Source organism: Lemur catta, chromosome 5 (genome assembly GCF_020740605.2).
Source record: "Lemur catta isolate mLemCat1 chromosome 5, mLemCat1.pri, whole genome shotgun sequence".
NCBI lineage: Eukaryota > Metazoa > Chordata > Mammalia > Primates > Lemuridae > Lemur > Lemur catta.
The window spans coordinates 792,621-818,735 of record NC_059132.1 but is presented as its reverse complement, the minus strand read 5'-3'; the positions used below and the strand labels follow the sequence as shown (position 1 = coordinate 818,735).

Here is a 26,115-nt window from a genome sequence, read left to right as displayed (position 1 = left end):
GCGCCCCGCCCCCACCCCGCCCCCGGCCCGGCCCCCCGCCCCCCACCGCCCCCTGCGCGCCGGGATTGGCCCCGCGGCCGGCCCGACCCGCCCACTTCGGGGGCTCCGAGGACCTGCCCCGCAGCCCGGCACCCCCGCCCGGTTCTGCAAGACCCCCGGGTTGGGCCGGCCCAGATGTCCCGGATCCGAATCCGGCCCCGGATCTGCGGGACGAGGACCCAAACCCTCTGCGGGAGCTCGAGCACCGGCCCTTCGAAGTGTCCCGTGCGGGCGGCGCCCCGGGCGGGGGCGGCCGAGATGGGGGCTGGGGCGCGCCTAGCGCGGATGTCCCCTCGCGGTCCGCCGGGCAAACCTGCGGCTCATCCCGCGCCGCGAGGAGTCCCCCGAACCGAGAGCCCTGGTCTCGGAACCGGGCCTGAGCGGGCCCGAGCCAAGGACACGGACCCAGGACAGCAGCAGCGCCAAGTATGGGGGTGGAAACAGAAAGGTCCCCAAACTAGTTTGGGTAGGGCAGGAAGGCTGTCTGGAGGAGGTGACCCCTGACTTGCGTCTGGAAGCGGCATGCTTTGTCTTCCCGGGTGTTCCTGCTTCCCCAGGACGCTCCCCTCCTCCTGCCGCCAGCCCCTCCCTGCCCCCTCCCTCCTCTTTTGCCCGGAGCTTCGTGTCCCCAGGAAAGAGCAGCGAGGCTGGCGTGGGGCGTGGCTGCGTGGTGTGGAGGGAGTGGAAATACGCTCACCCTTTACTCGGGGCCCTTCTCTCCCAAGGTCGTCTCTCCACTCCCAGCCATTGTTCTCCAGGTTGTGCAGGGACGTAGCTGGGCCAGGGCCCCACCTGTCACCCTCTGGCTCTCTGGGTACTTGGGTCTGGCTACGTCAGGGAGAGACCCGTTGCCGCTCCAGCCAACACTCTTAACAACCCCGTGTACCCTCTTGGCTGAGCTCTGACAGGGGGTCTGCTCTCAGGATTCTCACAGGCTGTGGGGTGAGATACGTCCACGGGGCTCCGGTACCCCCCAAGGAGGAGCACTTGGGAGGCGCAAACCCAGGGACCCAGGGCAGGGGGGGGGCCTTCAGGGTGGAGTGCGGATGCCGCTCTGGGAGGCGAGGCGCTGCTGTCTGCCCAGCTGGGAGAGAAGCCACCTGCATGGTGTGTGTGGTAGTGGCATGTATGGGGGGGGGTGTTTGGGGGCGTGTCTGGGTCCACAGAGCTGCAGCTATTGGGCTCTCAGTGCTTGGTGGTGGAGGAGGTTTCCGCTCAGCCCCATGTGGACCTGGGCCCCCTCCCCTCGTGCCCAGAGGTGGCAGTGCCCGCAGGAGGGTTCATCTCCGGGTGACCCCTACTGAGGTCTGCAGGACAGAAGCTCCCCAGGACTTAGACCCCACTACATGGGGTAGACAGTGGGGCAACCGTCACCTATTAGTGGCTGCCCGGAGGGCTGGGTGCACAGCCTGGCTGGTGGCCCCTCCTCTGGGCTCCAGAGTCTCCGTGAATATCCGCAGTGCAGAGCTTCGCTGGGGATAAGGGATCCTCAGGTCTATGGAAGCTTCCAGCCAGTGCGCCCCATGGTGGAGTCCTGACACCCCCCCTCAGACATTGCTTTTCTCCCGATTCACACGTCTCCAAAGACCGGCCATCCTCCCCACTTCTGCCCTGACATTCCCTCGTTACCTGTTTACTTCTGTCTAGGGGGAGTGTGTCACTGCTTTCTGGAAGTCGTCCTCCTGAGTGTGACCTTCCTGGCCCCTCAGTTTCTGGGCAGTGTAATCCGCTTCCAAAGGCTTCTCTCACAGGGTTAGAGATGGGGGTGGGGAATCTGGGGGAATCTTCTAGAATCTGGTACAAAAACTTTCACGTTTCATTGTGTAGCGTCTGGACGGCTTGGAGTGGTACAGGATGTCCAGGTCCGTGCCTGTCGTCCCCACAGGGGCCCCACCAGCAGCCCACTCTGACAGCGCCCTCCCGCAGGGGGAGGCTGGGCCCCGCTCTGCCCCTGGAGGGTGGGGGGGCCCTTCCTAGGGCCACAGTCTGGACTCAGCCCTGAGGATCCCGGGTTCTGGACAGCAGGTCAGACGAGCTGCAGATGCTGTGGCTTCTCCAAGTCTCCCCCAAGCTGCTTCCCGACAGCCCTCAGAATGTCCTTTCCCCTCCAATGGCCTGGGTCCTGGGCATTGCTGTGTTGCCGGGACCCTGTTTTGCTGGGGGCATCACGTCACAGGGCAGCTACAGGGGCTGGGATTCCTCTCCAGGGTGGGGCTGAGGGGCCAGGTCATGCCTCACCTCTGCCCGAGTGGTCTTCATGTGTTACCGCCCACCCCTGCAGGCAGCTGTGCCGCTGGGCATAACCAGACTGCTCATTTCGTGCATTCTTCATTCATCCAACAAGTATGTACTGCGAGCTCTCCGTGTGCCAAGTCCTGCCGGGAGCTGGGGTTGAGGCATCCGTGAGGACAGGGGCTGTGCCTGTCTCTTTATTTATGTTTCCCCAGCACCCAGTAGAGAACCTGGCACACAGAAGTTGTTCAAAAACACTTACTACTAACAACACTATCATTGTTATGGGAAGTGTTATCTTAGCTCATCCCTTGGACATGACCCAGAGAGAGGCAGGGAGGGCGTGAGGAGGCTCAGGATGGTGAGGACCTCTGCTCCTGCTGCCTTGGAGGCCACACCCAGCGGCTCAGGGCACGGTGCCCAGGCCTCCTGTGTCAGCCAGGTCTGTCCAAGGTCAGGGGAAACCACAGAGCTCTTTCCTCGATGGGCATGCTGGGCCGGCGGGCTCCAGCAGGAGCAGATACCCTTGGGAGATGCCCTTGAGCCTGAGCCTGGGGTAAGGGAAGGGGTGGGACAGGAACAGCCTGAGGACGAGGTCAACCTCGGGGACAGCCCAGAAGGCTGCCGCAGAGTTGGGTGCAGCCTTGGGCGGGGAGTGCAGAGAAGCTGATGGGGCAGCTCGCACCTGAGGATGCCGTCCTGCCAGGTGGTGGGCGCGGCCGGGACGCTCAGATGCCGACTGGCTCCTCCCTGGCCCAGTGGCCACAGGGGTCTGGGTGGAGTCTGCCGCATTCAGGCTCAGCTCCTGGGGCTAATACAACCCTCCTTCAAGGCCCAGCCCCCAGCCGATAGCCTGGATTCCAAGGCAACCCAAACCCTTGGTAGGGAGTCCCCTCCTTTGAATGCCCAGGCCACAGTACTGACCACTCCAGGGTCCCAGAGAGCAGCCAGAGAGAACTTCAGAAGCCCCCACTTCAGTGTGGCCTGTCCAGCCCAGCTCCAGCCCACCTCCAGTGGTCTTGGGCTGCCCAGGAGCCTGCTGGGCCAGGCCAGGGAGTCTGTGTGGCAGAGAGGACAGCAGTCCGGAAGGCAGGGCTGGATGGTGTGGCCTGTGAGGTGGGCTGGGGGCCAATGCCCTGCAGGTCCTGGGGGGACAGGACTCGGTCAGGGAGGCAACAGAGCTGGGCTTCGGCCAGCAGAGCACACAGGGGAGGGTGTGCCTGGGACGCAGGGCGCGTCCAGCCCGAGTGTTGTGCCCTTCGTCCCTCAGCAGATGCTGCCACACCGCTCTGGGGCTGAGGCGCTGGGAGCTCCGGAAGGAGCCAGGCTCCACGGATCCAGACAGGGACGAAGCTGGTTCTGCCAGCGGGACCTGGTCACTGGCCCTAAGTCAGAGCAGAACCAGAGAAACTGAGCCTCGGGGAGGGCGAGCGGCCACCCCCAGCTCACACAGTGTCGAGGGGTGGGCCCTGTGTGGGTGCCTCTGTGCCACAGCCCTTGCGCCAGGGACCAGCCGTGTCTCGGTCAGGCCTTCAGTCCCCAGCAGCACCCCCGTCAGACCTGCTCTGTTTCTGTTTCCACAGAGACACCCAGTCTCCGCTGGGACCCAACAAAGGGGCTGCCAGGTGGCAGGGCAGGGGCAGGTTTACCCAGCTGGGCCCAGGGAGGCCCGGCCCTGAGGCCTAGGAGTGGAGGGGTGCTGGAGGGCTGGCGTCTCACACGGGGCAGGCAGGCGGCAGATGACAGGTGGGAGAGCCAGGGGCAGCTCAGCCCAGCCTGGCAGGGAAGTGACAGCACAGGCTGCTGGCGGTGGCGGTGGTGGTGGGGCCCGAGTGAGGCAGCGTTGTGCAACTGGGCCTCAGGAAGGCTGCCTCACCCCTGCCTCCAAGGAGACCGGCCTTTCACCCCTCCCGCTTCTCGTTCAGGCCGGAGGATGCAGGCAGCTGCCTGTGGTCACCCAGCCGCCCCCGCCCGACTGCCCAGCCCTACCTGTGGCCCCCACACAGAGGCCCACCCAGGCTTCTCAGGTCTCCAGCTTCCCCGCACGGCTGGAGGAGCCACACGGGTCTCTGGGAGGAAAAGGTGCCTCCTTTCACCAGTCACCTCCTCCAGGCAGCAGCGGGGCTGCGTGCCCACTCTGCGCCCGGGACGCTCCTGGCCGTGGGCTGACCCTCACCATGGCGTGCCGGCCCCTCCCTTCCCAGCCCGGAGGGACAGATGCAGGGCTGCGAGGGCAGGTGAGGCTCTCCCAGCAGCGCACGGTGGCAAAGAGGAGACAAGCGTGGGCGCAGCCCAGAAATCCAGTTACTGGGGCTCCTCAGACCCACAGGCGCACTCGCCTGTCAGCTGGGCCCCGGCTGAGGACCCCCCTTCTCCTCCTGACCCCCCGAGCCGACACCCAGGGATACTCAGGGCTGGAGCGGCCCAGGCTGCTTCCGTATTTCTAGGCCCCCAGTAAAATAAAAAGGGAAGAAATGAGAAAATAGTGTCTCACAACGATGACATGTTGTTTATGCTTCGCGCATTTATTCTGCAGGAGTTTCTGAGGGCCTCGCACGCGTCGGGCCCTGCCTGAGGCCTCAGTGTCGAACATTCACGTCTTTATAACACACATGTGAAATGCGTGGCCTCGTTTGGAAATAACTTCACAGGTTTAAATTCCGGCCTCGGGCTCTTCTGCTCAGGGTGGACCCTCGGAGCCCCGTCCTCTCCGGTGTAGATTAGGCCTCTGTCCCTGCTCCCGAGGGGGTGGGGGCTGTGACACAGAGTGGCAGAGGTGGCGGAGGCTCCCTCAGGACATCCAGCCCTGTCCTTTCCCTTCGTCCTGGTCTCATGACCAGCCCTCTGCCCTGCAGTGCCAGCCCTTAGTCACTGATTAGTCTCGGGGAGGTGTCCTGCCCGGTGGTGCCCAGCACTGCCCAGTGGTGACTGAGTCACAGGCTGGTGGGTCAGTTCAGGCTGACCTCACCTCCGGGCCTGGCCATAGGACAGCCCAGCTGTGGCCACCTGGTGCGAGCCTGGCCGCCTGTGCTGCTGGGAGAATGGGGCAGACCCATGCCGCCAGAGCCCGGCTGCTGCCAGCTGGCCCACAAGCCTGGGAACCCAGGTGCAGGGGCCGCAGGGATTAGAGTCAGAAGAGCCAGACCCAGGGCTGTGAGGGTCGGGAGAGTGGACTGGAGCAGGGCCCATGAGTCAGCCTCATGTCTTGGGTGGCTGTTTTCTTGGCTTCTGAGAACTTTGAAAATCCTTTCCCACTTCCTCTCCCAAAGCGAAGCCCGTCGCTGTCCAGACCCAGGGCTGAACCTCACGCTGTGCGTGTCTCACTTCCACCCACCACGGCAAGAACATTCGTGTGACTGGAGCCCCCGCCAAGAGGATGCCTTGATCAAGTCGTGTGTTTTCTCTGAGATCACCTGTTAATGGGAGGGTGGACTTTCGAAAGGACAGTGGGGGCCGTGCCTCTGCTGCGGAGAAGCCAGGATTGCTCCAAAAGGATGTGCAGTGAGAACTAGTGTGCCGAAGCCGCCCTATCTCAGAGACAAGAAGCCGCCCCATCTCAGAGACAAGAAGCCGCCCCGTCTCAGAGACAAGAGAAAACAGCGGGTCTGGGCTGAAAGTGCACGGAGTGTTGGAAGGGGCCTGGCCAGCACTGTGGGACCAGCAGGCTCTGAGAAGTAGCTGTGACGAGGATTAGGACAAGCTGACCACAAAGAGCTGTGACATCGGGCGTTCAAGCATGAAGCATTGCTGGCCCGCAGAAGAAGCACAAGCATTCTCGCTCTGAGACCACAGTGTTCCGGAGCCAGAGAGGGATGGAGCTTCCACAGTCCTTGTGAAAATCTATCATCCTAGCACCAGCACGGCACCTTTAAGAAAATGGTGGACTGATCTAACTTGTCAATGTAGCAAATTGGCCCCCATAGATCTTAAAACACTATTATCAATTTGGGGATTTTTTTTTCTCAAATTACAACCTTGACTTAACATTATAAAATCTCATGATTGGGCCTGGTGCCATCCCAGCACTTTGGGAAGTCAGGGCAGGAGGATTGTTTGAGGCCAGGAGTTCAAGACCAGCCTGGGCAACACAGCAAGAGTCTCATCTCTACAAAAAATTTAAAAATTAGCCAGGTGTGGTGGCTTGCTCCTATAATCCCAGCTACTCAGGAGGGTGAGGCATGAAGACCACCTGAGCCCAGGAGGTCGAGGCTGTGGTGAGCCACTGCACTCCAGCCTGGGCGACAGAATGAGATTCTGTCTCTTAAATAAAATAAAAAATAAAATAAAATCTAATGATTGATAGATTAAAAGGAAGAATGGAACCTTGTGATCATCTCAAAAGGTATTTGATAATCCATCAGCCACTCACACTAAAAAAATCAGAAAACCATGAAGAGAAGAAAATGTTCTTAACATTTTAAAAAACATATATCGGCTGGGTGCGGTGGCGCATGCCTGTAATCCTAGCACTCTGGGAGGCTGAGGCAGGAGGATCGCTTGAGCCCAGGAGTTTGAGGTTGCTGTGAGCTAGGCTGATGCCACGGCACTCTAGCCTGGGCAACAGAGCGAGACTCTGTCTCAAAAACAACAACAACAACAACAACAAAAAACCCATATATCAAAAACCGAAAACCAGCATTGGACTTAACAGTCTAGAAAGTTCCATTAATGTGACAATCCGAACACCGTCCTTTCCACTACTAATGTTCGGTGTTGCTCTGGAGGTCCTAACTAGCACAGTAAGGTGAAAAGAAGAAATAAGGGATAAGTAAAGGAAATAAGAAATAGAGTCAAAATAATCATTATTTGCAGATGTTATTATGATTATCCCTCCATGACATCCACGAGAATCAGCTGAAAAGCTATTGATACTATGACTACTAGGGAATTCGGTCACATGGAGCAGAGTAAAAAAAATTCATATATGTATAGATTTTAATAGCTTTTAGGAGTGTTAAGTCATAACTAATTAGAAAATGTAATGAAAACGATTTACCATTCACAGAAATAGTGAACCATGAACAATATCTAGAAATGAATTTAGGGCCAACTGAAGGCCTATAAACTTTGATCTAAGACAGTTTAAAAGAAGACAAAATAAATGAGGCATAGCCATTTCCTAGAAAACTCAGTATTTATTTATTAATTGATAAATTCAATGCAATTGCAATCAAAATTCATTTGGGTGGGGGGAATTGACAAGGTGATTCTAAAGATTAACTGAAAAAGTAAATATGAAAGAAAAACCAAAAATTGGATGAAAACACTAATATGGTGAGATTTGCCCTATATATATCAAAGTAAGCAATAAAGCCAAAATAATTAAGAGTGTGGGACTAACATGGGAAAAGACAAATATGTCAATGGAACAAAAGAGAGTCCACAGCATACGATAAAGAAAACGTCTTAATTCAGGAGATAAAGGGTAGTTTATTCAATAAATCATCTGGGGCCATTTGTTTTCTATACAGAAAAAATAAGATTGTAATCCTATACACTATATAATTTTCCACACCATAAAATGAATTCCAAGTGGATTGATAATCCATATATTTCATTTTTTTCCAATGTGAATATTTTCATAAACTATTCATGTGCTTAAACTGAAAAAGGGGCTGGTAGAAAATATGGGTTAATATTTTTATTATCTTGATCCTATCATTTATATGTGTCCCCCAAAATTCATGTGTTGGAAACTGAATCCCCAATGCAGCGGTGTTGAGAGGTGGGACTAATGCCAGTGGGAGAGGGCCCCTTACCACTGGGACGGCAGCCCCATAAGGAATGAGCTCGGCCCCCTCCCTTTCTCTCTCTTTACCCTCTTGTCTTCTGTCCTGGGATGATGCAGCATGAAGGCCTTCAAAAGATGCCGGCACCTCGAAAATGGGCTTCTCAGCCTCTAGAACGGTGGGGAATAGATTTCTTTTCTTTCTAAATTACCCGGTCTGGGCCGGGCGCGGTGGCTCACGCCTGTAATCCTAGCTCTGGGAGGCCGAGGCGGGTGGATCGCTCAAGGTCAGGAGTTCGAGACCAGCCTGAGCAAGAGTGAGACCCCGTCTCTACTAAAGATAGAAAGAAATTATCTGGCCAACTAAAAATATATATACAAAAAATTAGCCGGGCATGGTGGTGCATGCCTGTAATCCCAGCTACTCGGGAGGCTGAGGCAGTAGGATCGCTTAAGCCCAGGAGTCTGAGGTTGCTGTGAGCCAGGCTGATACCATGGCACTCACTCTAGCCCGGGCAACAGAGCGAGACTCTGTCTCAAAAAAAAAAATAAATAAATAAAAAAAAATAAATTACCCGGTCTGCGGTATTCTGTTATAGCAACACTGAGCAGACTAAGACACTTGGGGTAAGAAACAACTTTTTCATCAAGGTAAATACTTTCAATATGTTTTCCTGTTACATATAGATAAAAAAAAAATCATAGAATATGCTTCAAACCGTTGGTAGTTGTTATTTCTGCAAATGGCATTTTGGGACGTTTACTTTTTCTAGATTATGTGTTTCCAGTGTTTTAATTTTATATAAATAAATTTTATTGTGTTTGCAACTAGAAAAATGAAGATAATAAAAAGGAAAATAAAGATAACCAAAGGATAAATACTGTTTTTTTATATAATTTAAGAACCTTATAATAATATACTTCCACTTATCCCTCCTCCCCTTTTTGCTAGCGCTGTTATGGATCTACCTCTACATATGACGTCAACTCCATAATAGTAATTATTTTTACTTTAAACAGTCGGTTGTCTTTTAAGTAATTTAAGAAACAAGAAAACCTATTTTCTATTTGCTTGTTATAGTTCATGGTAGTCTTTGTTCCTTTGCTTAGAGCTGAATTTCCAACAGGTACCATTTCCTTCAGCCTTAAGAACTTCCTGTAACATTTCCCATGGCGCAGATGTGCTGATGAATCTCTCACCTTTTTTTTTATTACACATAAGATTCCCATGAGAAGCTTTTTTTTTTAATTCCAAAATATCTTTATTTCTCATTCACTTTTTAAAGGTAATTTCTCTGGTTATAGAATGTACTAGGTTGATATTTCCCCCATGGCATATTTAATATTTAACATATCATTCCATTGTTTGCTGGCCTGCATTAGTCCTGGTGAGAAATAAATGGTAATTCTTATCACTGTACCTCTTACGTAACGTGTTTATGTTCTCTCATTGTTCTTAAGATGTTCTCTTTGGTTTTCAGATATTTGACTATGATGAGCCTGAATGTGGTTTCCTTTGTATTTAACCTGCTTAGGGTTGTATAACCCCAAACTTCTTGGGGTGGTGAGTTAATAATTTTTAAAATCAAATACAGAATTTCAGTTGCTATTTAAAAAAAAAATTTTTTTTTGCCCCAATTTTTCTCCCCTTTCTCCAGAGACAGACCCGGGCCAGACAGGGGACTGAGCCAGGCCCCACCTGGAGGCTGCGGGCAGCTCCCTCGAAGTCCACGTCCCCCTTCCTGCTGACCTCTTCTTGGTCCTCCCTGTGGGCTGAACCCAGCTGGAAGTCACAGGGCAGGGGAACCTACCAATGTCACCCACACGGGTCGGCAGCCAGGACACAGAGCCGGGGAGAGGAGAGGGGAGAGGAGAGCTGGAGGGATGGGCAGAGGCCGTCCCACGTGGGTGGCGTCCCTCGAGTGCTGGTGACACTCGGCACGGGAAGGCTGCCCTGTGAGTCAGCGTCCCAACCACAGAAGCACCCAGGGCACTGCGCGAACCCAGGTGAGGACTGTCCATCCTGCTCCCCTGTCCCAGGGGACCCATCTCCACGGAGCCAGGACACTGTGTGTGTCCAGAGTGCTGTCACTGTCCTCCCCGTCCCCTTCCCTAACTGCGCTGCTGGCCCTTGGTGTTTCCTTAGGGCCACTGGCCCCTACAGTCCCAGGTCACCCTGGCCAGCTGCGGGGCCCGGACCACCCGGGCTGAGCAAAGGGCTCAGGCCCCCAACACCCTCCCTGCCTTCCCCACCTCGGGAGGTCCCCGCGCTGGTCACTCCCTGGGGACGGGGAACCGTGCGTCTGCCCAGCCGTTCGTGCCCGCACAGCTCAGGCAGCGGCTCCACTGCACCTGCCGGGTTGCGGGTGGAGCCGGGTCCGGCCCGAGGGGCTTTTAGGGCAAAGTGGCGGCTGCGCCTCAACCGCGTCCCACGGTGGGCTCCGCGCGCCCCCCGGTGGCCGTGCTGATTCTTGCAGGGGCAGCCCTGGGCCCGAGGGAGCTGCCGGAGGGGCTCCCGGAAGGACAGTCCCCGAGGGCCCCCAGGCCTTTGCCCCGGGACACATAGCTGCTGGCACCCGGGACGAGGCGCAGAGAAAGCCTCATGTCTTGAGGAGGGCGGGGGTCAGCCTGGCCCGTGGCTGCTGGGTGACCACTGGGGAGAGGGGGCCGTGCCCACCCCAGACTGCAGCCACCGACGACAATGCCCGAGGGCCACGCCAGGTGGGAAAGCCACCCACCTTCACCACCAGGTCATTCACTCTGCAGCCAGGAAGACGTGCGGTCCAGGCCACCTTTGCTCCCTCGGGCTCTGATTCCTGCAGGGGATGGAGGCCGACATTTCCAGACCCCAAGCCCTCAGCTGGCTGGTCAGGGTGACGAATAAGATCAGATGCCAGTTCAGAGTCAATGTCGGTTTCTGGGTCAGAGTCAAGGTTAAGGGCGGAGCCTGAGGACAAAGGACAGAACCTCCTCCTCATGGCGTGAAGTGCCAAATCCACAGCTCGTGTGTCTCTGCGAGTCCCTCTGCGTGTGTGTGCACGTGTGTGTGCCTGGTCCGTGTCCGTGTCTGTGGGGGGTGGCCAGGGCCCGAGGCTGTGGCCAGGCTGTCCTGACTGTCGGACACTAGAGGTACAGGGATCATCAAGCTTCTCACAGGTTCATGCAAATGTTGGAGACATGAAAAAATGTAGAAAACCTCCTAAGAGAAAATATAAATGCTAGACGGCAGCAAATGTAACAGTATGTCGTAGAAACCAGCCGACTGAAGCCCAGGCATGTTCTTATGTGCTTGAGTAGGAGACGTGTTATGTGGGATGTGGGGGTGTTGGGATCCGTCTGATGTGTGTGCAGCTGTCGGGCCTCGCTGTGGTGGGTCAGAGTCCTGGGGCGTGTCCCACGGGGGCAGAGGGCAGGACTGGCCGGCAGGTGACGCTGTCTACCGCAGGGACAGGGGTGAGTCCGAGCTGCACCTGGAGCTGATGCCAGCAGGGCAGCTGAGGGCAGGACGGAGGCCGTAGGAGGGTCAGGGTCCTCGAGGCCCCCGTCACACCGGTGACTCAGGTTCCTGGGATTACGTGGCACCAGAGTGGGGTCAGGGTAGCTGCTGGTAGCCCATGAAGTGGTATTTTTCACATGTTAGCGAGAGATTCTCCTTTTTCAATTCACTGTATTCACATCTGCTGGAGCATGCAGGCCTGTGGTGTGTGTGAAGAGAGCGCAGCCCGGGCGTGTGCGGCAACGCACCGTTTGCACGGTTGCCGGGGCCGGGGCCGTCTGCGCACGGGTTCGCTGCACCAGCCTCACTCCGAAAAGCTCATAAGGAGCCTGACAGACACACCTCACTGCAGCAGGATGACGTGCACTCGTCTAAAAATAGGAGGGAAATGAGATGCGGGGAGAGGAAGGGTGGCACCGGGAGTCGGTGCCGGAGCTGTCATTACGTGGATGGCCACCTCGCGAGGGAAGGGGTCCGGCAGCTGGGGAGACCAGACGCTGTGGTTAGGGTTCCAGTCAGCCTGGGACCCAAAGGTGATGGTGTGTTCTCGGGGCATAGCCAAATTGTCACTCCCATTCCTGGACTGCCGCCACCCTCCTTCCCCAAGTCCTGCTGTGGGGTGACAGGGCTGACGGGGCCTGGATGAGAGGCAGGACCTCGTCCTCAAAAGGGAGCTCAAAATGGGGGGTAGAGCCTTCAATAAACATTTGTCAAATAAATGAAGGAAGGAAGGAACATAGCGCTTCCTATTTTACTTCTTCATGAGTTCTTGGGCCTATCCGCTTCTCTCCACGTGCACTGCCTTCCCCAGCCCAGGTTACTATCGCTGTCACCTGGACGGCACCGGCCCCTCCCCAGTCCCCCTCTGCTCCCCTCCTCCCTCTGTACTCCGCAGGCACCCAGGGGCTCTTCCAAGGTCCCAAATCTGCTCCTGCTGCTCCCCCGTGTTCACGCTGGGGTGGCCGCCCCCTGCCTGTAGCATCGCATCCGAATCCTTGTCAGTGGTCCTGGTGGTCCCAGGTGGTCTGCCCTGGGCCCTCCGCAGCTTCACTCTTGTTACTCCCCCACCCTCTGCTCTACTGGCTTCCTGATGTGTTGACAAGGTCTGAAAAAAAAAAAAATTAAAACCACTGAGCTGTCAGCCTTTCAAAGAGTAGTGAAGTCAGGCCGGGCACGGTGGCTCACGCCTGTAATCCCAGCACTCTGGGAGGCCGAGGCCGGCAGATCGCTCAAGGTCAGGAGTTCGAGACCAGCCTGAGCAAGAGCGAGACCCTGTCTCTACTAAAATTAGAAAGAAATTAGCTGGAGAACTAAAAATATATAGAAAAAATTAGTGGGGCATGGTGGCGCATGCCTGTAGTCCCAGCTACTTGGGAGGCTGAGGCAGAAGGATCGCTTGAGCCCAGGAGTTTGAGGTTGCTGTGAGCTAGGCTGATGCCACGGCACTCACTCTAGCCCGGGCAACAGAGTGAGACTCTGTCTCAAAAATAAATAAATAAATAAAATAAAAATAAAATAAAGAGTGGCGAAGTTAGACGCCCAGTAGCCATCCTCAACCCTTACCTCATCCTCACTCTCCCCTAATCCCCACCATCCCCAATATGGGATCGGGGCTGAGGGAGGAGGGACAGGGGTTGCTGGGGTGTAATAATAATAAGTTTTAAAAGTGTGTTTTACATCATATGCATCAAAATATCAGGATTTGTCAGCACCGTACCTGGCTAACTCCCGGCCCCTCTGGGCATTTGCACCAGTCCAGAGCCTTTTGCCCAAGATGGGGGTGCAGTGAGGAGGGAAACTGAGTCCAAGCTCACTCTCTGTACCACGGGGGGCCTGCCCCGGACTTGCTGGGCGATTACAGCTCCTGACTGTGGTGCCTGTAAGGACAGCTCGGCCTGGGCCGGCTCTGCTGTCCTGGGCTCCATGGGGGAGGAAGCTGGCAGGAAACGTGTAGCCATTCAGGGCCCGACTTTGGCCTTTGCACCCACCGAACGAGCTCAGGGACTTGAAGCGTGCACGCTCTAGGGCCCCACTTGGTCCTGCCCGGCTGGGTGGTTTCTGCCAGATTCTCTCTCCCTTCCCCGGGGTCCCACGCCAGGCAGTGAGCCCGGCCCCCGGGATAGGCCGTTTCTCCAAGGCAGCGGAGCCACCACGAGGTGGCTCTGCTCACCCCGCACCTCCTGCCCTGTCTCTGGCCTCGAGGCAGAGCGCTGGCCACGGGGGACACACCCAGTCTTTCCTCCGTCCCTGAGGGGAGGAACCTGGGGTGAGTCCAGGATTTGTCCCAGGGCCTGGTGGCCAGCTGTGTGCTGGGTGTGCGGAGGGGTACGGATGTTGTCAAGACGTGCGGTGCCCTCTGTGGCACGTCAGCTGATCGTGGCAAAGGCCACGCAAGGCCAGGTGCGCACAAGCCCTGCCCAGGTCTCCAGCTGCTGCAGGGGTGGCCAGGCCTGCGGGAGTCACCAGCACGCAGGGGCCGCGGTGCCAGCAGCAGAGCAGCCCCTGCCCTTCCCCAGGACAAGGACCCCAGGCGGCTGCGGGAGGCTGGGGCAGGGCAGGCTGAGGAGGCCCCTACTTAGAGCGAAGGCCACACCCCACCCCCCTCCCGTCTGTCTGGTTGTTGCTGTCCCTGCTGGGGAAACACCAGGCCCTCCCTTGGGATGGGGTGGCGGGCAGAAAGGACCAGCCTGCCTCGCGGAACCCCTGGCTGGGGATGCTGCCTCGGGACAGCCAGGGGGTAGAGCCGCATTTGGCGATGTCCTAGCTGTGCTGGGGTCAGAGGTCACAGGCCATGCCTGATCTCAAGCCTGGGGAGGGCCTCTGAGCCTGGGCCTCGGTACCTCCCGCTGGTACCCGCGCCGGCTGGAGAGGCTTGGGCCTTTCCCTCCTGAGGAAGGGCCGCCGCGTGGGCCCCCGCTACCTGCCATGTTTCCACGCCAGACAGAGCCCGTTTGGTGTGTGGTCCCTGAGTCCCCAGCCGGGGGCTTGACCGGTGATCACAGATGTTTGCTGAGTGAACCCACAAATGAAGGCGACAGAGCTGTTCCAGGGAGGAACGGCTTTGTCCACACCGTGGACTTGGAGAGAAGGGGCGGGAGTCTCTGCGCCTGCTGTGACGTGTGGCTGCTCATGATGGTTGTGGACTCATTAAGTGACACACGCTGGGTGTGCTCAGTGAGGGCTGCTAGAAGCCACAGCAGTGGGGGGCGTCCACGGGTTCATTCAGGTATGTGTGTTCCCCACTTCCCGCCCAGGGCCTGGGTGCCAGGCCCTACGCCAGAGCTGGAGACACAGTGGTGGACAGGACAGAGGCAGTCCCATGCCCAGGAGGGCAAAATGGTGAAGGAAGTAGACGTTGAACGATGTCAGGTGGCAGGCACGAAATTCACCCATGAGATCTGTGGCCTGTGGCAGGACCTGGCTTAGGCTGGGCCCAGAGAAGGCTTTGAAAGAAACAACCTTCTGGGAAGGGAGTTTTCCAGGCAGGAAGAATGACACGTCCAGAGGCCAGGGAACTGAAAAGTGCCTGGAGTGGCTGGAGCGTCACATTTGAGGCTGCACATACTAAGAGGCCAGGCCTGGTGCAGTGGCTCATGCCTGTAATCCCAGCACTTTGGGAGGCCAAGGTGGGAGGATCACTTGAGGCCAAGAGTTTGAAACCAGCCTGGGCAATATAGCAGGACCCCATCTCTACAAAAATAATTTTTAAAAGATTAGCTGGGCATGGTGGTGGGTGCCTGTAGTCCCAGCTACTCAGGAGGCCGAGGTCGTGAGCTACGATCCTGCCACTGCACTCCAGGCTGGGCAAGAGTGAGATCTTGTCTCAAGGAAAAAAAAGAGAGAGAGAGAGGCCAGCAGGGTGGGATAAAGGGGACTGGTAGCCTTTATCCTTTATTGGTGAGATTTGTATCCATCCTTGGGTCCACGGGATACCCCTGAGAGGTTCTATACATGGAAATGACGCGATCGAATCACATTGTTAAAATGTCACTCTGCTGTGAAATGCAGTAAGGACAGAGGGAGCTGCGTAGCAGAGTGGGGAGGATGATGGTCCAGGTGGGAGGCCGTGGTCTCCTGAATGGGACCTGAGACAGCAAGAGATGGAAAGAAGTGAATGGAGAGAGATCCGGGGGCGGGGGAGATGGGCTGGGAAGAGAAAGGGAAGTGACTGGGAGATGGTGATTTCATTTCCTGGAATACAGGAAACGCTGGAGCAGAAGCAGTTTGGGTGCTGTGGGGTAGGGTGTGGGGAGTGTTTTGTCCCAGCTGAACCTGCAGCTGGGCGGGAGTCCAGGGGAGGACGCACCGACCGCCTGAGTGGTCAGTCCAGAGCACTGACCAGGGGAGCTCCCTTACGGGGCACAGCGAGACAAGGGGTATCCTGGGAGCTCTGTCGGCCACGAGGGCTTGGGGTACAGAGTTCATATGAGGCTGAAGGAATCTGGCTCAGGGCCGGGCTGGTTTCCTTCAAGGTTTTGGACAATGTCCCAAACACCGTTATCTGCCTGGGAATGTTCAAGGCCCCAGCTTGGGGTTCAAGCCCGCAGGGAAAGACGCACAGTGGCTGGGACACAGGACAGTCAAGGCACTTTGTATGTCTTAGGACAGAGAAAGAAGTGGGGGAACCTGGGGGACCCTACAGAAGATAATGAATTCATTTATTAAGTGGCCACAAAAAAAAAAAAAAAAAGGCTCTTGCCTATGTAGGTCTGGAGTGGGCCCAGGCTGGAGATTCAGAACCGAGCATGATGGATTTACAGGGGCCCGGTGGCCCTTGGGGGCAGGAGGGACTGTCAAGCCTGCTGTGCGAAGCCAGGTACTGAGGGGAGAGACCTGTCCCTCCACGTAGTGAACAGATGTTTGTTGAGCCCAGTGTGGCAGGTGCTGAGACTGTGGTGACGGACAGAGACACATGTAGTGTACATACTCCTGGAGCTCCCGGGCCAGGGGGTGGATGTCAACCCAGTAACCATTCAATCCTATCCACTGTGGCAAGTGTCAGGAAGCACACAGGGACATGAGAGGCTGTTATGGGCGGTTTTGACCTGGTCAGGGAAGTGAGAAAAATCCCTCTGTTTCGAAAGGGAGCTGAAGGATTCTAAAAGATTTGATTGGGGACAGGGAACATCTTCCAGACAGAAAGAACAGCACGTGTGAAGGATGGGGAATGACCAGTGAGAGGGACTGGAGGAGGGTCGGTGTGGCCAGAGAATTGAGCAGAGGCCAAGCCATGTGGGGCCTTAGAGACCACTTTTAGGATTTTTCCTAAGAGCAGTGCAATTTCCTCAGCTGCGAGCGATGGCTCAGATCTGCATTTTGAGGAGATCCCCGTGGTCATAGTGTGGAGAAGGGATGGGAGGGAATGAAAACGGAGGGGCGGCCGCCAGCCCAGTGTTGCCATCATTCATGTGGGAGAGGACGGAGAGGTACAGATGGATTAGAGAGAGACAAGTGGTAGAACCGCACAGACGTGGGATACGGATGACAGGGTCTGGGGCCAGGGAGAGGGGGATGCCAAGTAGGACTTCCCGTTGGGTAACTGACGGAGGTGTCTCCCTTGGTGCAGCGGGAATATGGGGTGCACGGAGGGGGGGGAGGAACTCAGTGTGGGACGCGCTGCCATTGAGCTGCTTGTGGACGCTCAGGTGGAGATGGAGACTGAGCAGTCACACGAATCTGGAACTCAGTGAGGACAAAGGAAAGAGAAATGTGTGAGTCATCTGGATACAGGAAAAAATTATAGAAAGACAAGAGGAAGAGACGGCCTAGGCCTGAGCTTGGAGGGACCCCAACCCTACTGAAGTGGGGAGAGGAAGATGCTGAGGAGACCAGAGAGGATGGAGGGGAACGAAGGGAACCAGTGTCCCGAGAAGGCCGTGGTCACTGCTGGGGTGTCAAACGGGGCGCAGGGACCTGGCAGACGAGGACTGAAGGTTAGGAGTTGACGGAGACGGGTCTGGCGGTGTTAGGGGCGGGTGGCTGGCTGAGGGTCCAGGGGTGGAAGAGAGGCGAGACAGCTCTCTCAAGGAGTTGCACTGTGACCGAGCAGAGAGACACCCGGGAGCAGGCCAGGGGTTTTGTCTCCGTGGGCAGAGGCTTCACACGCTTATAGGCCAACGGGACGGATCCGGCGGAGCGGGGAGGTCGGGACAGAGAAGGGAGGGTCCACGCGGCGAGCTCCTGAGGACCGGGAGAGGATGGGAGGACCCCGCGGACAGAGGACGGCTCCTGCGGCGTGAGAGGATGCAGCAGATGCGGTAATTTCTGTGTGGTTTTAGTTGGGGCCGATGCAGGCAGCGGCAGCGGCTCGTCCGCGTTCTGTGCGCGAGCTGGGCCGCCGGCCGGTGCGCCCGGGAACGCTCCGCGCCGGGCGGGCACCTGCGCTCCGGGCGTCGGTCCCTGATGAGATTCGCAGGCCGCGTTTCCGCTCATTCATGCGCAGGAAGGTTCGCAGAGCGGGCGTGGGAACCGCTCGGCCGCCAGGGCCTCCTCCCGGCCTCATTCCGCCTGGACGGTCGGGTGCGGGGTCCACTCGCTTTGGCCCCCCGGCCCCCCCAGGTCCTTTGATGGGGTCCCTGCTCATCAACGCCCCCCGCCATCACCAGGAGCGGGGACGTCTGGACACCCGACAGCTCGGCCCGGGGTGGGGGGATGGAGGGGTTGGGGGGAGGAGGAGGGAGGTGGGGGAGTGGGGGGTAGGGGGTGGGGGGTAGGGGGATAGGGGAGAGGGAGGAGGGGTGGGGGGGGTAGGGGGATAGGGGAGAGGGAGGAGGGGGTGGGAGGGGCGTGGGCTTCCCGGTCTGGGTCCCCAGGAGGCCGGCCCAGGGCCCTAGTCTCCCTCGGGGCCTTCTCACGGGTCTGCCCCTCCTCTGACACCCGGCTCCTTGCCCGGGGGCCCCGGGCCCCTGTGACCCGGCGGTGGGGATCCCGGTGGAGGGGAGGGGGCGGGACCCAGGGGCCGAGTGCCCGGCGGGGCCCGGAGTCCGCCCGCGCCCAGGGACGCTCGCTCCCCGCCGCCGCCCGTCGCGGAGCCCGGGGCGCGGGCAGGGCCGATCCCGCAGGTGGGCGCGGCGGCGGCTGCGGCCCGGCCCGGGGTCCGCTGCGGCTTCGCCCGGGGCTGGCGGCTGGGCCTGCGCAGGGGTCGCCGGCGCCCCCGCCTGGGCCCTCGGAGCGGCGAGCCGGTCCCCGCCGGCCGGGCGGGGGCGCGAGGCCGGGACGTGGCGGCGGCTCAAGCGGGCGGAGCCGGCCGCGTCGGGGGCGGAGCCGCGGGGAGGAGGCGCCGGGCGGCCGCGCCGCGGGATGTTCTGGAAACGCCGCGAGCGGCGCGTGTCCAGGTGAGCGCTGCCCGCTCGGCCGCCCGTCAGCGGCGGGGGTCCCGGGAGCCGCGTCCTGCCCGCGGGGCCGGGGCCGGGGTCGGGGCCGGGGCCGGGGTCGCGCCGCCCGCGCCCCGCTGTCGCAGCGCCCGGCGCCCGCACCGCCGCCCGCGCCCTTCCGAGCCCGGGACGCCCTTCCTGCCGCTCGCTCGGCCGGGCCGGGCGGGGCCGGGAGCTCGGCGCCCTTCCTGGTCCGGCGCCCGGGAAGCGGGCCTGACCCCGGGGCCTCGGCCCGGCCCTGAGCGGCCCGTGTCCCCCGGGGCTGGGCGCTGACGGCCTCCGCGGGCGGACCGGGCGGCTGTGGGATCGGAACATCCGTGTCCAACCCGCCTTGTTTTTCCTCGGCGGCTGCAGAGACCCGTGGCAACTGGTTCTCTAACTCGAGGAGCGGACCCTTCCGAGTGCCGGAACCCGCGAGGAGCTGCTGGCCCCGGGGGCGGCGGACCAGAAGACCCGAAAGCCCGGCCCAGAGCAGGACGGTGAGCGCTGTGTGGACGGGATAGCGGCGGTGGGTGCTTGGCAGAGGACTTCCTGGAGGAGGTGATGTGTGTGCTGGAGGGGTCAAGATGAAGGCTCTCAGACGGGTCACGTGGACGCAGGAACAGATTGGTGAGAGCAGACCTTGGGTGACATTGTGCCCTGTGGCACTCTAGTGGAAGCAAGGTGGTGATCAAGGGGCGCTCCAAGAGATAGCTGCCCCCGAACCCTGTCCCCGGGAGCTTGGAGTGAGAGGACGATGCCTGCATGTGGAAGGTGCCCGGGGAGCCCCTGCAGCCCGAGCCGGGATCCTCCTGCCGCAGGTGTTGCTGGGCAGCACAGGTGTGCCGCTGGCCTCTGTGCCCTAATCTGACAGTTGTAAGATGATGCAGGAGAGCACTGGGGTCTCTCCCAAGGCTGAGACTGTGGTCTCTTGCTGTAGAGGGACACCCAAGATTTGTGCTTCTTGGTGCAGACCTTCTGGGGCTTCTCCAGCCCCAGTCCTCTGGCAGGAGGTCCTGGCCCTCACAGCAAGGGTTGGGGGATGTCACTTTGTAGCTTGGGCCATCTCAGATGTCCCAGACTTTGCAGAGATCCATAGTCCAGCTAAGAATTTATAGGACATTTTTGTAAGCTGCTGCTTATTCTCAGCTTGCGCACATCTGAGACAGCAGGCTGCATAATTTAGTTCTCTGTGACATGAACTAGGGTTTCCTTTGGCTTGTGCTTAAACTGTCCCTGAAGTGTGCAGGGTGCAGTCTGTCACTGTGGTGGTGGGCCTCAGGGCCCCGGCTCTCTGTGTGCTTCTCCCCACTCCCAGGATGTTTGGGCTTTGGATTCTTTTCTTCTAGGGCATTCTTGTCCTCACCCAGCCAAGAGGGTCCACGGTGTGGCCCAGCCAGTGGAGCCACATAGCAGGGATGGAGTGAGTTGGCTGGGGGCCTCACTCCAGAGATGGGGTCGTGCTGGACCACCCTGTTCTCCGGGGGCTCAGCAGGCAGACGTGGCGACAGCTGAGCGAGGATGTTGTCTGTAGCTTGTGATGGACGCTTCTGTTCTGTCACAGACTCTGCAGTGGGGTACTCCGGAGGGTGCCTGCTTTGCCTCTGGCTTAGACTGGCCACAGCAGACCTTCGCTGATTCCTCGAGAACGCCCTGCGTGCTTGGCTTCTGCCGAGGGTGTGCTGGGGCTGGAGTAAGGGAGGAGGCCGAGGCACTGTTCCTGTCCGTGGTAGCTCACAAGCTCTCTGAGATTGCTGCTCCGCGCTGGCAGCTGGCCGGGTGCAGGGAGGAGCCCCGGCTGTGGGTGCTCATCAAAGGAAGAGAGTGCGTGGGTGCAGCTCTGAGGAATGAGTGGGGAGAGGGAATCTAGGGTCTTGTCATTTCCTGAGAAAGCCTCCTCTTTTGAGTCTGCCCTCCCACACCCTTGGGGGGTCTGAGGCTGGGTGCGAGGCCTTGGCGGAGTTGTGGCCACGCTGGCCGATAGTGTGCAGAGGGCTAGCGGGTGTGTCCCTGGCGCTTGGGATCTGTCAAGAGTTTAATTTTCTGCAGATGGAGGTTGGCAGGAAAGGCGGTGCTGCAGGCACGTGCAGGCCCAGCAGAGTGCTGGAGTGCGAGTTAAACTTTGAAAAAATCGCTCCTATCTAGCAATTGACTTTTGAAGTGCCCCAGAGCAGGATCTCAGCCTATCCTAGAGCAAAGAGGGCTGGCGGGTCCTGCGGTCTGTGGTTTTTATGTTAGGGACAGGGAACGAGGGATAGAAAGACAGTTTTTATTTTCAGAAAGAGCAGAGGGGAATGAAAGTCTGGACTAGACTTCTTGGAGCCCTGGAAGAGAGTTTTTGTTCAAGTGGTGTCATTGCAGGGCAGAGGATTAAGTGTTTGGGTAGCATGTTCTCCAGCTCAGATGGAGTTTCTGAGCCGCGTCACAGGCCAGCGTTTGCTCTAGAACTTTCAAGAAGTCCTTGCTGAAGTGAAGCCTGTTCTGTCCCTGGCACTCCGAGGGCCGGGGTGTGGTGGAGATCCTGAGGCCTGGTACCTGTAGGAGCCTGGAATGCGAGGTCAGAGTCACAGAAGTACATGAGATTCGAGAGGGTCGGCCCAGCCCCTGCCTTTTGCAAGAGAACGTTCCTCGGTGAGCTGGAGAGCCAGCGACTGGCCTGTCAGGTTGTGCCCTGGTGGTCAACGTGCTGCATCTCACACCTGAAGCCAGCCTCTCCTGGATTCAATGTTTCATCCCTTCCGGCTCTCCTGGGACTTGGAGATTGCTGGATTTCTGCCTCGTTTGCATCTTCTCTGTCCCCCAGACTGGACCTGCTTCCTCACCCAGGACTTAACTGGTGGGGGCTGGGCAGCCGGCTGCGTCAGGTGCACTGCTGTTGCCCTGGTGTCCTTGGTGCTGAGGATTGGCATGAATCGTGCCTGGTGCTGGGCTGCCCACTGACCTCTGTCATCTCATTCAGCCCTCAGGGCAGCCCCATGGGATACAGGTCCTAGTATTATCTCCACTATGTAGATGGGGAAACTGAGGCTCAGAGAGGTCTGTAACTTGTCCAAGGTCACAAAGCCAGGAAATGGTGGTAGAGCTGGGACTGAACTCTGGGTCTGTCTGACCCCAGGGCAGGGCTGCCTACCCACTGGGCTGCACTGCCTTGCCCTGAGCTTGGCTGGGAGGTTGTGAGTGCGTGATGCCTGCGGTGCAGTGACCGCCCACCTAACTCAGGGCACCGTGTGCCGTGTTTTCTGGGTCTGTGTTGCTCTTCTCCTTCCGGCGTCGTCCAGCCAGGGATGCTGGCCTGCCCTGTGAAGCTTGGAGGTAACCCATGATGAAGTCCTTCACTGGGCAGGCGTGTTCTGCCGGGGCAAAGCGTGGCTCCCTGGCTGGGAGGCCCTTGTGCTGTGAGGTGACAGCTGTGACCGACAGGACTGGTGCAGCAATTTCTAGCAGAAAGTGTGTTTTGGGTTTGAGTCTCAGTTCAGTCGCTGATTTGCTGTCAGACGTCAGGTGTGTAGGGAAACCTCTCTCCGCCTCAGTTATCTGTCTTTTATGTCTGTCTTCTGTCCAAAACGGAGGTGGCTGTCTAGGTTACAAGGTTTCAGTGAGAATTAGACGGTAGAATTGAAAGATAGTGGTTATCTTGGATAGGTTTCCCGGAACACAGAGCCCGAGGCAGAGCTTAAGTACTTAATGCACTATTGAAAGGTGCAATTGCAGCAGCCCGGGCGAAGGAGAGAGCGAGGAAGAGGGTGGGAAGCAGATACGCGCTGGTGGTTCAGCCAGCCGGCCACTCCGCACAGAGAGTTGTTGGGCAGCTGGGCACCTGCACAGGCTCTGTGGACAGTCTGGGCCTTGGCACGGCTTCTTGTGGAGAAAGAATTTATCTGCTGCTCTCTCGTCTTCGGTCCTTCCTTGGTCAGCGTTGCCTCACGAGGAGTTGACTCCCTCTCACTCCTTGGATGCGACCCTGGCACTCGGGTGGCCATGGGGAGGGCGTGTGGGACCTCACTGGAGTCTGGGGGCTGTGGGGGGCAGAGACCCCCGCCGGGGCCTGCACGGCCTCCACTGGGCTGCGGCCGGGGCCGGGGGTGGGTGAGACCAGGCAGCACCGGGCGGCGTGCAGGATGCGTCCAGGGCAGCAGCGTGTGGATTTTGTCCCTGTGTGCGCTGCCTCCTTCGGAGTTAGCCTCACCCCTGGCTGCCAAGTCTCTGCCAAGACCGTGACTGAAGCCCCGACCTGGCCTTTGCGTGCCGAGTCTGGCGCCTTCTCTGTTAGTTCGCTGTGCGGCTGCGGAAGCAGTCTCTGCGGGCAAGTGGAAGCCAGCGTGCTCAGGCCCCAGACAGGAAGTGTAAGGACAGACAGACACACAGCTAGGCTTCGTTAGGTCTCAGTGGAGGAGAACACTTTTCACGGGGTTGGTGGTGGAAGGTAGGAAACCTGCAGTTGAGAGGTGCGGCAGGGCCAGGTTGGGCAGAGCCAGAGGGGCCCCTGGGCTGAGGAGTGGACGTTACCCTGAGAGCAGTGGGGAGCCAACGAGGCTTCAGGAAGCCGCTCGGGCTACTTTGCAGACGGCGGTGGGGGGAGGCCAGGGCGGTGGGGACCAGGGTGGCTGTAGGTGGAATTAGGAGTGGCCCAGGCCTGTGTGATCCTCAGGCCACCAGGTGAGGAGAGCAGGTGCCTCCCACCCCTCCCTGAGGTGGGTGCTGGGAGGGCAGTTTGTGGGCCTGCGTGGACATCCAGGTGCTTTGGTGGCAGGGCCTCCTGCAGCCTCAGTGCAGCTGAGCACGCAGGCCCTCCCAGCACTGTCACCTGGAGGTGGCCGCTGCACTGGGGGGCAGCGGGGCTTGGGGAGCCCGGTTCAGGCAGGTTTTGCCCCTTACGGAAGGCCTTGTGTTCAGTGCCGAGCAAGCCCTGGTTGTTCTCAGCAGGCCCATGTTCTGTCTCTGGGCTGTTAAGTACATTGTTAGAGCTCAAGCTGTTCCATGTGGGCCGCAGCTGGGCGCCTGGCAGGGCATCCCGCCTGGTGAGGTAAGGGGAGAAGCTGCCGGTTTGCAGCTGGAAACAGCTTTTCTCGGCCACTTGGCCAGGCTGTAAATGTCCTTTCCAAAGAGCAGGCTTCGTGGGGACCTCTGCTTGTGTGTCTTGGAATCTCCCTGCGCTCGGACACAGCGCCAGGTGCCTGGGGGTGAATCACGGTTGCGGGGCGTTGGCAGGCTCTGAGGGACGTCCCCTAGGGGGGCCAGACTCTGGGACCGCCAGGGCCCCTTTGGAGCCCATTGGAGACACGCCTGCTTTGCTTCCTTTGTGTTTTAAGCATATTATAAAATAGTTTTGTAATTCTCGTAAAATTCCTTGTAGAAAGATTAGAAAAACAAATAAGCATTAAAAGGAAAATGAAATTACTTTACCAAGACAGAGCTAGATGTGCAGCTGTCTTCTCGTGTATGTAACACACACACACACACACACACACACTAATTCTTCGTTACAAAGTGGAGTTGCAGACTACGTGTGGCTCGGGGCCTGCTCTTCGCACTCCCCTAACCTCTCTGATCCCTCCCTGGTGGCACACTCAGCATTCCCCCTACGTGCTCCGTGACAACCTAATAGATGAAACATACGGAATCTTCTGTGGCTGGAGTTTCCTGATTGGAGCAAGTCTGTGATGCAGCATTGTTTGTTGTGTGCCTGATACGTTGTCCTAGACTCTGGGATGCGGCTCACGTAGCCCTGGGCGTGGGTCCTCGTTCTCCGTGAGAGAGAGGTTGACGTTGCTGTCTCCAGGCCTGCTCTGCGTGGGTTTCTGAGGATTCCCAGGAGGGCTTTTGGCAGCACTGCACGCCTTGTGGGGGCGCCGGGCAGGTGCGCATTCCCACCTCCTTTGTTCTAAGCGGGCTCGGTGCAGATTCGGGCTGGGGTAGCAGCTGGCTGTTCCCACATCGTGGGGCACAGTCCCTCCCGGATGCCGCCTTCTCCCAACCTGACCCTGCTTAGATGACCCTTTGTGTGAAGCCTTTTGAGTTCAGGGGCCGAGGGTCAGGAGAAGTGGGACGGGGCTGCAGGATGCCCTCGCCGGGCACGGTGTGGCCGTGGCAGTCTGGGAGCTGCTGGGGGCTCCCACGCCCCGGGCGGGCAGGGCCGTCATCGCCTTCTCTGGCCAGAGCGGGGCTTCGCAGGCCCTCGGTAAGTCACTTCCCAGAACCCCGTCTGTGAGTCTGCGAGGCTCGGCCTCCAGGAAGCACATTCCAGAGAAATGACAGCTGGTGTTCGTGTAACGAGGGAACCTGGCGCTGTTCTCTGAGTACGCTAAGGTTTGACCACGGATGGTATGAGCAAGAGTGTTTGAAAGGAATAGAGAGGCTTATGTCTTTGTATTTCCTTTGTTTTCTTTGTTTTCTCTTAGTTAATTTCCATCTGAGCACTCCAGTGGGGTTTAGCTAAAGCAGAGCAGGGGAGGAAGGACTGGCGGAGTGGGGTATGGATGGGTGCTGCTCCCCCAGGGCGACCGGGACCGCATGGCCGAGCCGGGGGACGACGTCTGGAGTTGCCGTGTGTGCCGAGGCTCACGACCAGTGCCCGGCCTGTGCCAGCAGCCTCGGGGCTGGGCTGACTGTTTCTGCGGCGGCTGGCCTCTGCCCCGTGTCCGCAGCCCAGCCCAAGGCTTTGGCCGTGTGTGGCTGATCCATTTTTGTATCCTCAGTGCCCAGCTCAGGGCCTGGCGTGGGTCTTCAGTAAATATTTGTGAATGAGTGTGACGGGCCAGGGAGGATGCTGTCTGCCCGGGAGCCTCACTGCAGGAGGAGCCGTGTCGCCCGGGAGCACCGGCCTGACTGCTCGCTCTCCCCAGACATAGACGGGCCGGGAGCAGCCGTATTCCTCTCCTGGCTGCCTTTGTGTGCCTCAGTTTATGGGGGACCCCCTGAGGCATATTGTGCCAAATTCTCTTTCTCTCACGCTGTTTCCTCCTTGTGACATCTCAGTCTCTCTCACACTGTCACCTCCTCATGGGCAGGGCTGGGTCACCAGAACCTGGCTCTGTGCTGGCACATGCGTTGGGAGGTAGGATAGGAAGAGACAGCAGTCTGAGCGGAGCAGAATCAGGCCAGGACTTTGGACTGACAGGTGGTTGGAACCAGAGCTGACCGTACCTCCTCATGCTGCAGGTGGTTGCCAGGAATTGGGAGGACGAGCCCTCCACCTGGGGCACGAGGCCCCCAGAGCAGGAGCTGGCACCGAGTGTCATCCCTGGTGCCACACTCTGTGTGCTTTTTGC

The 26,115-nt window shown here is 58.4% G+C and overlaps 1 protein-coding gene across 2 annotated transcripts in view; it reads left to right on the top strand.

The window, feature by feature from the left end:
• The first annotated feature begins 18,735 nt into the window (after positions 1-18,735).
• The window catches only part of P4HA2 (prolyl 4-hydroxylase subunit alpha 2), a 28,206-nt gene continuing 20,826 nt past the window's right edge, over positions 18,736-26,115 (top strand). For both annotated transcript variants that reach the window (XM_045550737.1, XM_045550738.1), the window contains exons 1-2: positions 18,736-18,829; positions 19,223-19,347. The gene's annotated coding sequence lies outside the window, so the exon portion shown is untranslated. The remainder of the gene's footprint in view (positions 18,830-19,222; positions 19,348-26,115) is intronic.